The 16,906-nt window shown below is 39.1% G+C and overlaps 1 long non-coding RNA gene across 5 annotated transcripts in view; it reads left to right on the forward strand.

Annotated features, from left to right (window-relative positions):
* Positions 1,221-16,906, forward strand: part of LOC110400510 — a 53,534-nt gene continuing 37,848 nt past the window's right edge. For 3 of the 5 annotated variants that reach the window (XR_002439905.1, XR_002439907.1, XR_002439906.1), the window contains exons 1-3: positions 1,221-1,287; positions 2,671-2,787; positions 15,040-15,128. This is a non-coding gene — a long non-coding RNA (uncharacterized LOC110400510). Of the gene's footprint in view, positions 1,288-2,670; positions 2,788-12,052; positions 12,121-15,039; positions 15,129-15,346; positions 16,551-16,906 lie in introns of those variants that run through there. The other 2 variants (XR_002439908.1, XR_002439909.1) reach the window with 2 other exon arrangements.

Raw genomic sequence — 16,906 nt, forward strand, 5'->3', positions numbered from 1 at the left:
AAAAGGTACACAGTATTATTCTCTGTAAATGTGTGAGAAGCTATTTGCTCTGGAATTGAGAGAAACTCTTAGTCTAGCCTTTGACTATACAAATGAAGTGAAAAATTTAGGGAATTGAATTCAAACCAAACCAAACAAACAAACCACTATTTCAGTTCAATAGAATTTAGCTAGCTTCACTGAGACATCATCGCAGCCTGGAGCTTGTGAGGTTGAATTGTCCTGAAACTTTGTATTCAAGGTCATGTGAGGAGGGGCAATTATGCACAGGGAGTAAAAGCCAAAACTTTCAGCTGTGAGGTGAGTCTTATTCCAGGCTACATCAGTTAAAACTGAATCTCAACCCTAGGCTGATCTGAATGAGTTTCTGGTCAGTTTGAATCCTGCCAAGTCTCCCTTGCCAAATTCATGAAATAGATCACACAATACAGTCACCCTTTGTTTCAAAAAGCTGAAACAAAAGAGAGGTTTTAGTCTTCTTTCATAAGGAAATAGCTCTTCAGCGGCAGTTCTCTGTGAGCATGTTTACTTTCAGTCCCTTTGTGCCAGCACCAAATAACTCTTAAATCTATTGACTAGCTGCAAAAACATTTGACAGTGGGCTGACCTCTCAGAAACACTTGTGTTCTGTGGAAACCCCAGAAAATTCTATCAGCCATCTAGAAAGATAGATGTAGCTTCTGGCCAGCTAGCCACTTAGGATTTGTATGTCTCCATGCTGACCGCAACGCATGCTGCCTTTGCTCAGCTGGGCTTTGGGTTTCATTAACTTCATCCCTGAGGTGTTTTCTTGCAAAGCGTAGTGACACAGTTCTAAGAGACTGGCAGAGATCTGGGAATCTGTTTTCATCATGCACATAAGGTAAAGAGTAGTGTAACTAAAAGGGGTAAAAGCAGTAGGCTTTTATCAAGTAGCAATGATGTAGGCTTGCACAGAGGGAAAATTTAAACATATTACTTAACTGTGAAATGCAGAAATGCACAAAAAATATAGAAAAAAAGAAGAAACATGATAAAAAATCATAAGGAAAAGGTGATCTGTAGGGGAACTGTTGGGTGATGGCTTGGACTGGTGATTGAGCACCTGGTGAAGGGGTGCAGCTGGCCCAGGGAGCAGAGGCAGATTGCTTGCACCAGTGCTCCCCAGGTGACCAGAAGGGGTGGATCCAGAGTGGAGCCCCCCTGGGATCATATAAGGGCTGGCCACTGAAGAGAGAGTATCTCTTGGGCCTGGGTTGCTTGCTGAGAAGGAGTGCTGCATGACCAGAGAGCCCTGTCACCAGTTGGGTGAGTTCAGCTTTTCTTTCTGTACATGGCTATTGGCCTACCTGTGAGTACTTTGCCTTGTATTGCTAAGAGCCTGTTAGAAGTAATTTCACTTCTTCATAAGCAGAACTGTGATCTGAAGAGCAGGTTCTTGTAAGGTATTAAAAATTCTTGAGCTAAAAGAATAGAATGTTCTGAGTGTTGATTAACAGACTTAAAATGAAGAGGGTTGCATTTCTTTACTAAATTTATAAAGTGCTTCTAAATTGCAGAATCCCCTTGCTGGGGCTTAAAGCAGGGCTGTTGGTCTGCCTGTGTTGTTGCACGGTACTATGCATCAGTCTCTCTTTGATTGCTCTGATCTCAGCCTGGTGATTACTTTTCCTAGCCACCTGCCCAAAATAGCTGCAAAAATATTATAAGCAAGCCAATTGAAAAGGATTTGTCAAAAATACAACTTGTAGGCTAGATGTCATTGAGCCCGAATACCAGAAACACAAAATAATGTTCTATTAGTTTATTCCATTAAAGTGTCTGAGAGCTGCTGGGCATGTAATCACTTTTGCGCTTTACCTGTGGTCATTGCAGTACTTGGTTCCTAATTCATTATTTTCCCACTTGCTTTAGAATACCTTGGGTGTTAAATAAGAACTAGTTTTGTTCTTTCCTTGCCTATTCCATTTCATCATATTGGGAAGCTACATCATCAAGATACAAAGGATGAGAACTCATAGAATAAGTTAAAAGACATGGGGCTAAGGCATAAGAATTTATGTAGCTACTCATCATTGTAAATCCTACATCAAATGAATATTTCAACTTAAAATAGCCACCCACTCTAAAAAAAAATTTTTTTTTCCCTTTCAGTGCTTGAAATGTTACACAATGCACAGTGTCATGCAGTATTCAAAGTTCAGGTGACTTAGGCATCCACTTATGGCTTTTAAACCTGCTTTGCTTTTACCTAATGTTACTCTATGTCCAGTTTAAGAAACACTGACTTAATGCTTATATTTCTGGTCACTGCTTATTTGTGCATGTGTTTTTGCTGGTGTAGGCGTTGTTTTATCTGTGCATACAGTTAATGAAATGATTATTTCAAAGCTGATATTTATTCTTGGCATTTGATTATTTATAAATAATTCTCAGCTGGCTGGCTTTTATGATTAGGAGAGTGACAAAGGTCTTAAGCCTCCCTTTGCCCTGCTAAACCTTTGCTGTTTACCAAAGAGCCACAAGTCTGCATCAAAAATAAAATTTTAAAATAATAATAAATATAATCTTAACGTACAAGGTGCTGCATGTTGTTGACTTGGTTGTGAGAAAGTTCTGGTGTTAAACTCTGGCTATGCTGTCTTATGATACATTTTCTGTCCTAATTTGTTGCCTCCTGTTTGATTTCAGAGAAACGTGTTAGGCAGCTGAGGGAACCAGGAGCAACTCTGACCCTTCTGAAAATCAAGCAGAGGCCATGATTTGGAGAGACTCTTCTGCTTCCATGGTATTATGTGGAGGTGGGAGGTGAGTGGGGCACAGGTACTTGGGTAGAGAAACTTTGATAACCCCTTCTCTCAAGGTGCCTTGGGTAGATGACTGAGCAGTTTTGAGGTAGTGCATTTATTTGCTTTTAATTTCAGCTTAATTCATGGCTCAGAGAGACAGAGCATCAAAAGTGGTGTCCTAGGTAACCTATCCAGTGAGATGAGGTCAGATAATTAATGCTATTATATACCTAATTAAATGCTAATCCATAGCCTTGGGCCAGCAGACTTGAGTACAAGTTGAGAAATTAGTTGATCTCACGATGTATGTTTCTGGAAGCATGTCCTATCTGTAAGCAGCTGATGAATGCAGCATTACAAAAACAACAGTAATTGTCACTCTTGCCTCAGAAGGCTTCTAAACTGGTGTAATACCTCTTGGAAATGTAGTACTAATGAAACTCAGGCATTAGCTGCATTAGGCTGGTTATGCTGTATTTTGCAATATGTTCAACTGTAGGATCTAGTAACCTCCCATAACAAATCTATTTGAAGTTCTAAAACTTATTCTTTTGCAGTGAAGTATAGGAGGGGATTTTTTGACCAAGTTAAAGCAGTAGGATACAACAGTAATCAGATTTAAATGTCTATTTGACCTTTCTTCTGTTGTATGCAGAATTGATAAATGAGCATTTTAATAGGAATGGTATCCAGTGTCTTATTCAACCACCCAGCAGACAGGTGAATTATTCTTTCTGTTGTGAGAAACTTCAGTTCAGTATGTACTTTGCTACTAGAAAAATCTCTGATAATTAGTCAGAGAATCGAGTAACAATAAATATGTAGACCTATGTGATATTTAATTATAAATTGTATGCCAGTGTTCAGGGTTAGCTCGTAAGCATTGCACCTTTCTTACCATTGGTATTCTCTCTTGATTTTTTTTTTGTTTTGTGTCCTGAATGCCTACTTTCTTCAAGTAGGCAGCTTGATTTTTTTTAAGACAGATTGTTTATTATAACTTTTGTTAATGAACTAGGAAAAATGTTGGCAAAATAATTATAAATTGTATCTTATGTTTAGTGTTCATCTAGAAGCTATTGTGTTGATTCTAGTTGATTTTATGTAGCATAACACTCTGTGATTTGTTGAGGGAAATTTGCTGAGCAGATTCTCTTGTAAAAGTGAGCTGTCACATAAGGCTGATAGTGTACCTGATTGTGCCTGATGCTACAGCAGCCTGCACAGCCTATCTAAACTTGCAGGCATCAACCTCATTTTATAGAGAAATGACTGCATGAAGTTGTGTTAGCATGGGTCTAGCAAATGAGATGTGTGTGACTCAGAAGTTTTCTGAAGATGTGATGATGTTTGTCAGTACCTCTGAAAACTAAAGATGCACTAAAGTAGAGTCAGGGAGGAAGTGTATATCTGATCCTTAACTGGGAAGAAAGTATGGTGTCTCTGAACTTAGCTCGTACCAGTAAACCCAGACCAGACTGTTCTCTTTAGCAGCTGCATGATGGTATCTGTGTTTTTTAAAACACTAAAATGATTCTCTTGGAAATCAATTTGTTATCTAACTCATTTAACAGTGGCATGGTATACTGAAAATTTTTAAAGAGTAGTATAATAATAACCCTAATAATTGAATTATCCTAAAAATGCCTAAAAAAACTAACAAATATGCTGTTTTTAGAGAGCAGACTAACAAGTTTTATGATTTTGTATAGGGCAGAATCAAGATCTTCATTTAATCTGTGCAGTGTTACTTTGCTGTCTTGAGAACCTGGATAGGCTTTGTGGATTTGCCTCAAGCAAAAAAAAGTCCTGCTTCTCAGGACTTCTAGGTCACTGTAAATATTGCACTGATTTAGAGTACTTAATGCTTGCTTCTAGGGATCATGAAAGCAAATATAACGCCCGATCTTGAACATGTATATTGCAGAGCAAAATGGCACCTTGAACTGGTCATCCAGAAGGCAGAAACTGAGAAATCACCAGTAACTCATCCTTTAGCCTCCCAGAAACACGTTCCAATAATATCTTGTCACTGCTCATGGGGAAGACTGCACTAATCCCTTCTCAAATTCCTAGTGAAAAGCCTGAGAACAAAGGGTCGGTAAAGATAAACTGATTTTCCTACAATGACAGGCAATTATAGCTCTGTTAATGTCAGTACTGGGCCAGTGAAGAAAAAATGTCCTTATCCCAATTAACAGGTGTATGTTTTTGAATATCTTGGCACAGCATTGTGCCTTTTGGAAACAGAGTGAAATCTTGTGTCAATGTCAGGTTCATACGGACATTAGCCTGAGTGATGATGTAATCGATCCTTATCATGACCTTCAGATGACTGAGACCAAGTCAGGACTCAGCTTTACTCATTGGGAGAATGGGTGTGAACAATCATGGCTGAGTTAGTCTGAAGTACTAAAATCCCTGTTCTACCTTCTCTGCAGCCTCCCTTCCCTGCTGCCTCCACCAAACTTCCTGCAATTCATTGTTAGGGTTGAACTGCAAAGCACTACGTCCTGAAAATAAAACTCTTATTTCTGAGCATAACTCTGCATGGAGTTGAGTTGATTGATGGGGGGGAAAAGACACCTTCAAGCCAGGTTAGTTAACCTAAAAATACACTTCCTCATACTTCAGTACAAAACGATGTGTTCTTGTAATGTGATGTAGGTATGGCCTTGTACAAAAGCTGACATTCTCCTCTACGTGAGGCATATGATTTATTGTAGTAAGAGATAGTCCTTTATTTGTACTTGTTTTGGATAATGAATAGAGTACAGTGTGTGCACTGAAGACCAAAATAAGATTGTGATTATGTTTTTCTAATAGAAAAGTATGTAATTATTAAGCATTCAGTGGTAGAACAATGGCTTGCACCTTGAAAATTTTCTCCTTTTTGAGAGAGAAGGAAAATAAGGTTGTTTGCTATGCCTGCTATTAACCAGTCTTCCAAAGTCATCAGCAACCTTGTTTTTATAACAGTCAAAAGATTTGCTAGGAACATACAGGAATAGTTCTGGTATTTGTTAGAGGATGGCATTTATACTGCTTGTTATGCTTGTTTTTTAATCCTTCCTATTCATAGGAAAAGAACTGATTCTGTCTTTTCAGCTGCAATGCGGAATATGACCTTCACTTTTTCTCCTTTGCTTTTCATAACAATTTTTAGAATAGAAAACAAGAGCTTATATTCTCTTATTTAAAAAAAATGATCTTCCTATTGATTTGCAAATAAATAGCAGCCTCAGAATATTTAACTATATTTACTATGCTTATGATGTGCAACAAGAAGTATTCATCTGTCATTGCCACCCCCGATATCTCTTTCATGGAGTCATAATTCAATGCTATTTCTCTCCAGAAGTTATAAAAGGATTTAAGAAATAAGGGTAACAATTCCATGCAGCTCACAGACATAGGCAAAGTATACAGAGCACAGAATGCATTTGTATGTTCTGTGCTGGGCTAATGCTAGCTTGTGTCCTGATGTTTTGAAGTATATTTGCACATACCCAAAAGAGCAAACAAACTTCTAAAAATACCCCATTGTGAAAGGAAGCAGGAATTTTATATCAGAACTTTGATAAACATAGAAGTTTTGAGAATTTTAAACATTTATAGAAATGTGTGTGTACACACAGACACATACACACACACACGTGATGTAGACATAGGGAACCCTTAATGCCGTGCAGTATTATCTGAGGACATTACTTTCTGATTTATTGCTTAGTTCTTGTGTAACCTACATCATGGCATCACTGGAGAGCATACTATCCAACTGCAATGCACACAGAAACTTAATTCAGTATTTAAAAAAAATAATCCAGTGATTCACATGAGAGTTAAATGCTAGCCATATGCAAAGGTGTATGCATATATGCTTTGAACACTTTTGTCTTTCATTTATTCTCTGACATTTCCAGCTATCATGGAGAATATATTGAATGCTCTCCTCTCTGTTTGACACAGTAGGTTTTATCCACAATTTATCATTTCTCAGAAGTGCTGTTTCAATTTCACCTTGTTTCAAAGTCTTATTTCAAAATGACAGGAGTAACAGGTACAAAATAGAAATACCTGCTTTTGTTAAAACAACAAAATGCACACTTAGGTCACCTACTTTTTACCAAGCTGCTTTTGGCAGTCTTCCCTAAGGAACCTTCTGAGCATGCTGATAGTAGGATAAGCAGTTCACCTGCCTAAGCTTTGATTCTTTTCTCTGCCAAACTTTCAGTGCCTGAAACTAAATAGTATTTAAGAAATGAATCTGAGTTTTCTTACCAAACACTTCCAGTATTTTTTTCTTTATAGGCTAACTTCACCTCTTAGGTGTGTTAAATTATGGAGATTTTAAAATGGAAATTCATATAATGTTTACTGATAACATACTTAGTAATTACTTGCAGAAGCATACTGTCTAGAGTCCAAGTCTCGAGATCTCATTCAAGACGTTCAGCGTCGACAGTAAAAAAAATCACTTCATGGCCTTTGAATTGTTCTCAGTTGGGCAGAATTTAAGAATATGCAAAAAAAGTCAATGAAACATGTTTTTTAAAACTATCTATTTTGTACTGACTGTATTCTGCCTCCTTTTATGCTAACCCTGGAGTATCTAGGGTAAGTTGTTCTATTTGTCTTAATCTCATAAAAAGGTTGTGTTCTCATTTAAGAGATGTAATGCAGCAAACAGAGGGTAGAAAAGGTACTGTGAAAAAGGAAAGATGCTGGTTAATCTCTCCAGATGATCCTCCAGACCTCTCTAATTTGGAGAGCATCTCTTCCTAAATAATAATCCACAGTTAAGTATTTCACAGGTAATTTATTCCCCTTTGGGCCACTCATTTCTGTTTTGTGTAACTCAAAATATGTTAAGGCATGCACCACTTCTTAAGAGAGTACCAAGTGCCCCTGTAAGAGGTGGATTGTCAGTTTTCTTCCAGTACTTCTGAGAGCCAATCCACAGAATTTAATATCAGATGTCTGACATCCTTTTGGTCTTATATTTGTATTTCTGGGCCTATAGAACAACTGTTTTTAACCTTGGTAGATTTAAATATGAGAATCTTAGGCTGCAGAACACTTGGAAATGGGAGCAGGGCATGCTGAAACAGATCTTTTTCTCATACGAGCAAGAAGTCAAAACCTGGGACGTAAGCTGACTTCCTTGAACTTTCTAGATGTGCTATGCAGTTAAAAAGCACATGAGGAATACACAAGAGAATTGTTTTCATCGCTGATGTACAAAGGACTTTTGTGCCCCAAGCTTATGTTGTCCTTCAAGTTGTCTCACTTGGTTTAATACAGATAATGCTACTTACCTACAAACCTTATCTTGGTTGTGTCCATATGCTGTCATAACTATAACAAAACATAAAAGTATCCAAATGGGCATGCTTTTGTAAGGAAAAAGAGGCATTTGTAGTCTGGTTCAGAAAAAATAAGCTTCTGTTTCAAATTTCACCATTAGTTACAAGTTTCTCTGTTAAAATTCCAAAACAGACTAACAACTAATGGTGGTTTAGTGTGACTCTGAAAGAACCCAGTTTACTGGCTTCAGGTTTTCATTGATATCTGGTTTCCAGTAGCTTTATAGACACCCTGTAACCACAACAGGGATTTAAATCACAATGTCTTGTACAAGATCCTTCTTACAGTAAACTGTTCTCACGTAACCTCATATCCATTAAAAAAAATAATGCTTTGGTTATCTTAAAATTTTCATTCCTATTTCTTTATAGGATAAGGCAGTCTTATGTGTGTTAATGCAGCTGGAATTTGGACAGTATCATTTATGCTCTGAAGCTGAAGGATTATAGCAGTTCAAGCCACTGAGGAAAGCAACTTAAGGGCTCTGTGAATCATATAGAAAGAAAGCAATAGTGTCCTAATGCTTTCAGCTCTCTTCACAATGAAGTATCTACTGTACTACTTGAGAATGCACACTTGTATTGCTTTCTAGTGTGTATTGAGCAAATACTGTTCCAAGGGATCATTAGATCAATAGTGTCAAGATTTGGGCAAAACTGTGATAAGAGCATGACCAGCATTTGCTAGTGTTTGGGCTATTATTGTGTTTAATAGTATTTAGTGGGCATGCAGAACCCAGAATCGCTCTAATGGCAATGAGAGGATGCTTTGAAAATGAGAAACACTGGAGGACTTGGAACATCTGGAGATATATTGTTCAAGGTGAAGATGATCCTAGAGCGCACTGTTCTTAGTCCAGTTCTCATTTTCCTTATAAAACTGGAGGTAAGCACTAAAGCTATAGCTGTAGAGAAGAGTAAGATGGCATTAAAACCAATATGGTACTCAGCCACAAGTGCAGTAGGCTGTATTGGGAGAGGAAACATTGCTTCATGTTCCAGAACTGGACTGATTTAACAAATAAGATGCCTTTTGCTGAGTCATATATGGAATCAAAAACTGAACTAGTTCTTTGGCCTGTTCTGTACAAGTGAGGAATTGCATGTCTTAATCTTTGAAGCAGTGTTTTAGATGGAAGAATAAAATGATGCCTTCCTTACAGGAAAGTAGCTTGGAGGGGAAAAAAAGATGGGAGAGGTATGCTTTGCATTAAGCAAAGCCAGTCTGAATCATAGAATTACAGAATGATTTGTGTTGGAAGAGACCTTAAAGCTCATCTAGTTCCAACCCCTTGCTGTGAGCAGGAGCATCTTTTACCAGACCAGATTACCCAAAGCTCCACTCAGCCTGGCTTTGAGCACTTCCACCCACAACTTCTCTGGGTAGCCTGTTCCAGTGCCTCACCACCCCCATAATGAAGAATTTCTTTCTAATGTCTAATCTGAATCTCTCCTCTTGTAGTTCAAAACTATTCCCACTTGTCCTATCACTACACCAGCTGATAAAAAGTCCTGTCCCACCTTTCTGGTATCCCCTTTTACATACTGGAAGGCCTCCATCGGGTCTCCCTATATCCTTTTTTTCAGGATGAACAAGCCCAGTTCCCTCAACCTGTCCTCAGAGAGAGGCGTTCCAGTCCTCTGAATATACTTGTGGCCTCTTCTGGACCTGGACCCATTCCATCAGCTCTGTGTCCTTCTTGTGCTAGAGGCCCCAGAGCTGAATGCAACTGGTGGCCTTGTGAAGGCAGAGCAGAGGGACAGTCATCTCCCAGACCTGCAGGCTATCCTTCTTCTGATGTAGCCTAGGATACAGTTGGTCTTCTGGGCTGCAAGCACACATTGCCGGCTTCTGTTGAGCTTCTCATTGAGCAACATCCTCAAATCTTTCTCCTTGAGGCTGCTTTCAGTTCACTCATTGTCCAGCCTGTATTTGTGCTTGGGATTGCCCTGATCCAGGTACATCTTCTTGCACTTGCCCTTGTTGAACTGAATGAGGTTTGTACGAACCCACCTCTCCTCCATTTCAACAGCACTACTTAGCTGAGAGAGCTGGGGCTGTTCAGCCTGGAGAAGAGAGAAGGCTCTGGGGAGACCTGAGAGCAGCCTTTCTATATCTAAAGGGGAGCTGCAAGAAAGAAGGGGGCAGAATCCTTGGCAGAGTCTGTTGTGATAGGACTAGGGGAAATGGTTTCAAACCAGAATGGCAGACATTTAGATTGAATGTAAGGAAAATTTTTTTACAGTAGTGTTAGTGAGGGACTGGAAGGTGTTACCCAGAGAGATGGTGGATGCCTTGTCCCTGGAAACATTCAAGGTCAGGGTGGACAGGGCTCCAAGCAGCCTGATCTAGCTGTAGGTGTCCCTGTTCATTGCAGGGGAGTTGGACTAGGTGGCCTTTAAATGTCCCTTCTAACTCAAACGATTCTTCTGATTTGCGAACGGTGAGTCACAGGCATGCCTGGGACTGTAACATTTCTATTGTAAATCTGTCTGACACATTGCAGTCTTAAGAATAATGTACTGTTGTGTCTTTTTTTATTTAGAATATATTTTAATGGGTGTTGTTTTGTCAGACAGCTCTAGGGACCATGCATGTATCAAAGTGACAGATGCCTGGCTGTTAAAATCCTGTGTCAGATTCCTGAGAAAAATTCAGATCTTTCTTTTCCAGAGACTGTACAAAGTCATTAACTTCTGGAAGTCTCCTGGATAGCTACGCACATAATCTTGTTTTCTTGTAGCATTATTCTGCTCTTCAAAACTCAAATCAAACTTTGATGGTAATTCTTGCTGTTAACCTTCAAAGAGAGCTCTGGTCTATGGCTGTCAATGCTCATCTGCTCACTCACACCTGAGAAAATAAGGTACAGAAGCCTGGAATGGGGGCTTTCTGTCTTGCAAGTGGAAGTAATGATTTCATTGTAGTTAAAATATTAAACTGTTTTTGATGAATGAAAACTACATTCATCAAACAGGGCAGACTGAAATGCAAGGACCTAAAAACAAAGTAGAATCAACATCACTAGTTTTGACATAGTTAGCCATCTTTTTTTTTAATAAATACCTCTACTTAATACCTAAATAAATTGAATTTTTGCTTTTAGGCACTTGACTGGCAACAATATCATTTTGGGATGCTGTATATTGGTTCTTGTTGTGAATAGGAGGTTAATGTGCCTTCAGGGGAACCTGGCAGTCCTCAGATGGTGCTAATGGATTTGACAGGGTAGGCAGCACGTCTTAGAATATTCCATATGCCCTCAGAGTCCCTTAGTGATAATCTCTTTCTGGCATGAAGCAGCTGGTGTCCGTTGGCCTGCAGAAGGATTTGGGAGGCAAAAACGGGGGAGTGAAACGTTCTGTGTTGTCTTTTGTCTGCCACCTTGCTGCTCTGTTTCCTTGGCAGGCATAAAATCATGAGTGGAGTTGTTACAGATGCTGTACTGAAAGGAGTTTTTGGGGTATTTCAGCAGAAAATGAGATTTGGCCATTTTCCAGGCTAGGGATCTGTCTGTTCCCAAGGCCATGGCAGATGGTCTACAGAGCCATTGTGTGATGCAGCAGGTAGGAGCGTGCTGGTCCCAGGGCATCACCTCTGTGTTCTGGAAGAAAATCTTGGAGCTAGCAGAGGCTTCTTGGCCTCAAAGCTGGAACTGTTGTGCTCAAATATCAAATAATAAACTGAAATGCAAGAAGAATGCAACCTTTTCTGCGTTCTGTGGTATGGAAAGTTTGTGTGTCAGGGGAAATAAAGACAGCCGTTGTCTTCTACCCCTGTGAGAAAACTTTCAAGAATGTAGTTAGCACAGACAGTAACTTGCATTTTAGGACAAAAATTGTTCAATATTGCTGAAATATGCCACAAAAAATGTAGATCTCTTAATGTAAAGAATGTCTTCAAATTTTGTGTTTCAGAGCCCTCTATTGCTAGAAATGAATGGGGGGAATGCATGGCTATTCTAGTGATGAGTGAAAACACACAGGCAAGTATTCCAACTTTGTGCTGACAATTCTGAACCACAGAGACATGTTTTGCAAAATGTTTTCAAGTCAGTTAAGACTTGAAGACCTGCAAGCTTACATTAATGTGTAAAGAAGCCTTTCACTTCTAGTGTGTGAGTAGAAGTACTAGATCTTTCATCAGTTACATTCAAGACAACTGAAAGTAGGTAGAAAATAAATTTGGGAAGAAATGGATTATGGTCACTAAGAGAGGTGATTTCAAGATGAAGCATGAAGAGGCATGTGGCATTTTGCTGGTTGGTATGATGTATTAAGACATGCTGAAACTGTGTTATGTAGTTGTCCCTTCTCATTTCTTGCTAACACTGAAATGCTAGTTCTTCACTTTTTGTTTACTGAAAGACCTTGACAAGATCCAGGAGGACATGAATAGTCATACAGCCTAAGGTGGATGACATGGAGACATCCAGCCGCTACTGCACAATGATGCTGCTTATGGCCGTCTCTACACTTCAAACTAGAGATTTAAAAAGTCTTTCTAGATCTAGACCTGAAAGGACTAGAATGGCCTCACTCACATTTGTGGAAGAAGGGAATGTGTTTCTATTTTTGTGCAGTTTTCATTTTGGACAGATTACAACCTATGAAAATTAGATACTGTTGAAGGGCGAAGTGTCCAAGTGCTACAAGCAATGAAACACGAGATGGAAGGAGTGCTCTGAGCAGAAGCTGTAGAAACAAATGGAGCAGTTTTCAGTGAATAAGTACCTAAATATTTGCAGAGATGCTTTCCTCATATTATGAAGAAAATTGTTTTCCTCTGGAGATCTACTTAATTCCCAGTTCTTTAGTGAAGGAGCAAAACTCAACACCGTTTACAGATGCTCTTTAAGTTGCTTACTTGTAGAATTCAAAGCAGCTCAGTGATCTGCCACTCTACCTCCCATGCAGAGCACACAAACAAAACCAAATTAAGATGTTTGGTTTGGCAACTAATGATAGCCAGACCACTCAGCCCTATAGTGATGCTGTTGTCTGTTTCCTTGCTTAATTACAACTGTCAACTTTCTGCTAATATCAACCTACAGCTGTTCAAAATGAAGTTGCAATGTTAGTCTCCCTTCCCTTTGCTCCTGGCAATAAGCCATGATTGTTCAGCTGCAAGATGAAGAGATTTACTTCTAACTGCAAGCAGATAGATCTGTATTTTGTGTGTAAAGGTAAAAGAATTCTGAAAGACAGGAGTACAAACTGCAGAGTACAAACTACAAACTCTTGGAGAGCTTTATTTGTACTAGGAGGGAAAATATTGTATTTTTCTCCTATTTTTATTTTTTATATGGATGATTTCACATGGAAATTGCTCAGAGGAAGCCCTTTATTCAAGTCAAATGTTGTTAATTGGGATATTTTTTTCATTTCAATTTACTGATTGGCAAGCCAGTAATACCTACTCGCTCATCCATGATGGTAAACTCCAGAGATGATTTTCCTTATTTTATAATTTAAAATAGATTAAAAATATAGGTTTATGTAGCAAAACTAACATAGAAATTAGACATGTCTTTGAAGTGAAATGACCTTGTTGTGTCCATATGTGGATGTTATGTATTTGGCATCAGTATCATAATTAGTAATTTTTTCCTCAAATTACCACTTCTTATTACTGATTTAGATTTTAGAACACAGTAACTCTCAGTATTTCCTAGAAATGCGTAGGTTAATTCTTATTTCCTTTGCCAACTCAGTGAAATAGATTACTGGGTTTATCGTGAACAGGCACACATTCATTCAGCTTACTCTGCATGTTCAGAAAAGAAATAGGAAACACTATTTCCTTTCCCTTCAGTTGTGGCAGACTTGTCCTGCCTGGGAGATGTTGGCCTGTGTCTGTTGGTAGTGGTTTTACTATTCAACATAAAGCAGAATTGCTTACTGCAAACTTCCCATTGAAATTCTTGCTTGTTATGTATTTGTAGTGAGTAAGCCATTGTTTGAATTTGGATTTTCTATTACTAGGGCATATGGATGTAAACAGTCTTCCATCAAGAAATTTTTGCTGAAAATAATGTCTATTATAATTCTTTTGTGTTTTGAATTAATAGACCTTTGAGGCATCTTCTCTGTTAAAGAGGAGGAGATTGGCAGCCTTGCAGGCAGCCTGCCCAAGAATTGAGCTGTGTTTGCTGGATACTCAGCTGTGTGCAACTTAGTAGTTTCCTAATGCATTAATCTCCCTTGCTATGAGGGGCAAACAACCACATCTTGCTCCCTGGAACATGTGAAATATTATCAGATAGCATATACAAGCAGCACACAGAGATTCTTAATTAAATTTATGATCTAATTGCCCTTTTGTGTTGATGCTGCAGTTCCTGAGACCACCCCCTGCTGAGCCTGCTGAGTTGATAATGGATGTCTGCCCGCGTCCCACTCTGTGCAGCTCCTTAGTTTCCTGCAGGCACAATTTCATTTGATCAAGTCCCAGTTTTAAGAGGAAAAAGTACGGATATCACATAGCTGAAGAGAAATGAAGTTTTGCATTTGCCCTTTGCTGGAAGACATCTAGTCCTAATAAGCTCAGTTTATTGTGATACAGGTTGCAAACTACCCAGAGTTGCTGTCTTGTTCCAAGTTTTCAAGGGATTTCTCTTTGTTCCTGTAAGAAAGGAACCCTCAGCCATGATGTTTTGTTCTTCTAGATGAAGATTTTAGATATTTCCTTGGTTTTAACTCTGTCAGTGAAATTTTCAGTGCAAAGCCATAGCTGTACCTCAACTCTTCCTTCTTGTTTGGTGTGCTGGTTGTTACTGTCTTAATTTCCCTTTTTTTATTTCTGGTTTTGTCTCCTGATGTTTGGTCACCAGTGTGCATAACACTCTATGCAGAAGTCTCAAGAGAGTAGCTAACTGTTTTGCTGTTTTCTTGCACTTATTCAGCTACAGCTGAAGGTAGAAGAGATATTCCCTGACCATGACTGGAGCATTATTTTGACACCACTGAGTATTTCAAAACGGATGAGGATATGGTAAGTCACTGCGACTGTTTTACATGTACTTTAATTTCCTAGGCACCTCACTGTCATCTACTAAGGTTTGACTCTTACACAAATGCATTAATGCATAGTGTAATTTCTAAAAGCTTTTCTCAGCGCCATAAATTTACAACAAGAACTGTGCCACTTGGAAAGTAGAAACTCAAAACAGAAAAAAAAAAGCCAGAACTGACCATGTATCATTATTACAGAGTGTCAAACAGGAGCTGTCCTGAAGCAATCCTGGTGTGCTGTCCAGGTGTGTGCACCTGGGGCTGCTTGTTCGGGTGGACCCCACCTGATTAGTACTGTGTGGGAACAGAGCACAGGTGAAGAAGTGACTTCTTCCAGGGAAGGATTTCCAGAAGTGGTTGGTGTTGATCCATTGGAGGAATGGGATTGATTTGTAGTGCTGAGCTATTGTATCCTGAATTTGCAGCTCCTCTGATGTTTCTGCTGCATTTGCTTGGATGCAACCAGGCTAACTGTAAGGGGTCGGAGTAGGGTTAATTCTCAGAATGATCCTTAAAGACAACAATGAACAGCTGATATCAGAGCTTGTCATTTTTGTCAGTCCTGTTCAGTTTTCCCACTAGCACTTAGGTAACACCTGTTAATAGCTCAAAGTTGCTAAATGTAGAAATCTAAAACCACATAAGTGAAAACCAGGAGGAAACTAAAAAAAATATTGTATGTTATGCAACTTATGAGCATTTAGTGGAAGGTAAGAAGGAGCTAAAAGATTTCTTGCCTTTCTCTACTGCAGTTTGTACACCTGCAGCCGTTGGGCTGTTGCAGAGTTGTGTTCTACTTTGTCCCTCCATTTGTGCTGTTGTGACATTGGCCTTCAATTATACACTTGGTATCAGAGATAACTGTATGAACCTTTCTTGGGAAGAAATTGAGTATAAGAGCACTCTCAGGTCCAAGATTTTCTGTGTGCCATGGCTGTCAGAATGGAGAACAATTTTCAGCATCAGCTTCTACTGTTAGTTATTTTTATATAATTCAAAACCCTCATGAAATTAATTAAGCAAAGGAGTACTTTGTTTTTGCCAGAAAAGAAATGCATGCAGTACTGCAGTGACTAATTCCAAGCTTTAATGAAGACTGGGTTCTGCAGGAATAAATAATGTCAAACATCCTCCTGGCAAGTGGAAAAAGTTATTGGACTAGGAGAAAAGTTACTGAACAATGCAGGAGAGGTGGAAAAAATACTCAGAAAAGTCACCAGGTGTGGTTTTAAACTTGTATTTTATCTTGCCATGTTGTGAGAGAGGGGAAGAAAGGAGATACTGAAGGATAATTGCAAGAAGTCTCAAGTTTTAACACACACACGTACTTAGGGGAAGCTATCTCTTCCTGTGTAATATGTGTGAAATGGCCTGTACCCAAATTTCATGGAAGCTGAGCTCTGCACCGTGATGCAAGGCTGCCAGCATCATAAGGAGCTGAACAGCCTGTAATTCAAAAGCCAGGCACCTGAGACTGGCTGATCTAGAGAAGAGTGATCCTGACCTGCAATTTAGATGGCAAAACGGGAGAGCTTTTTTTTTTTTGGAAGTAACCTCTGCAAAACTGGAAAAAATCTCCTGAACCATAATTGTTTCATGTCTTGGAGGCTGACATCTGAGTGCCCGCACAATTCTGTCTGGGGAAGAAACAGGAATAGCTTTCCAATTTGGCCTTTGCACTGCGAGATTTCATTTTAAATGTTAGCTGTGGGGAAATGAACATTTGAATTATTAAATACATTTTCTATGGGGGGGGGG

Source organism: Numida meleagris, chromosome 5 (assembly GCF_002078875.1).
Source record: "Numida meleagris isolate 19003 breed g44 Domestic line chromosome 5, NumMel1.0, whole genome shotgun sequence".
NCBI classification, from domain to species: Eukaryota; Metazoa; Chordata; class Aves; order Galliformes; family Numididae; genus Numida; species Numida meleagris.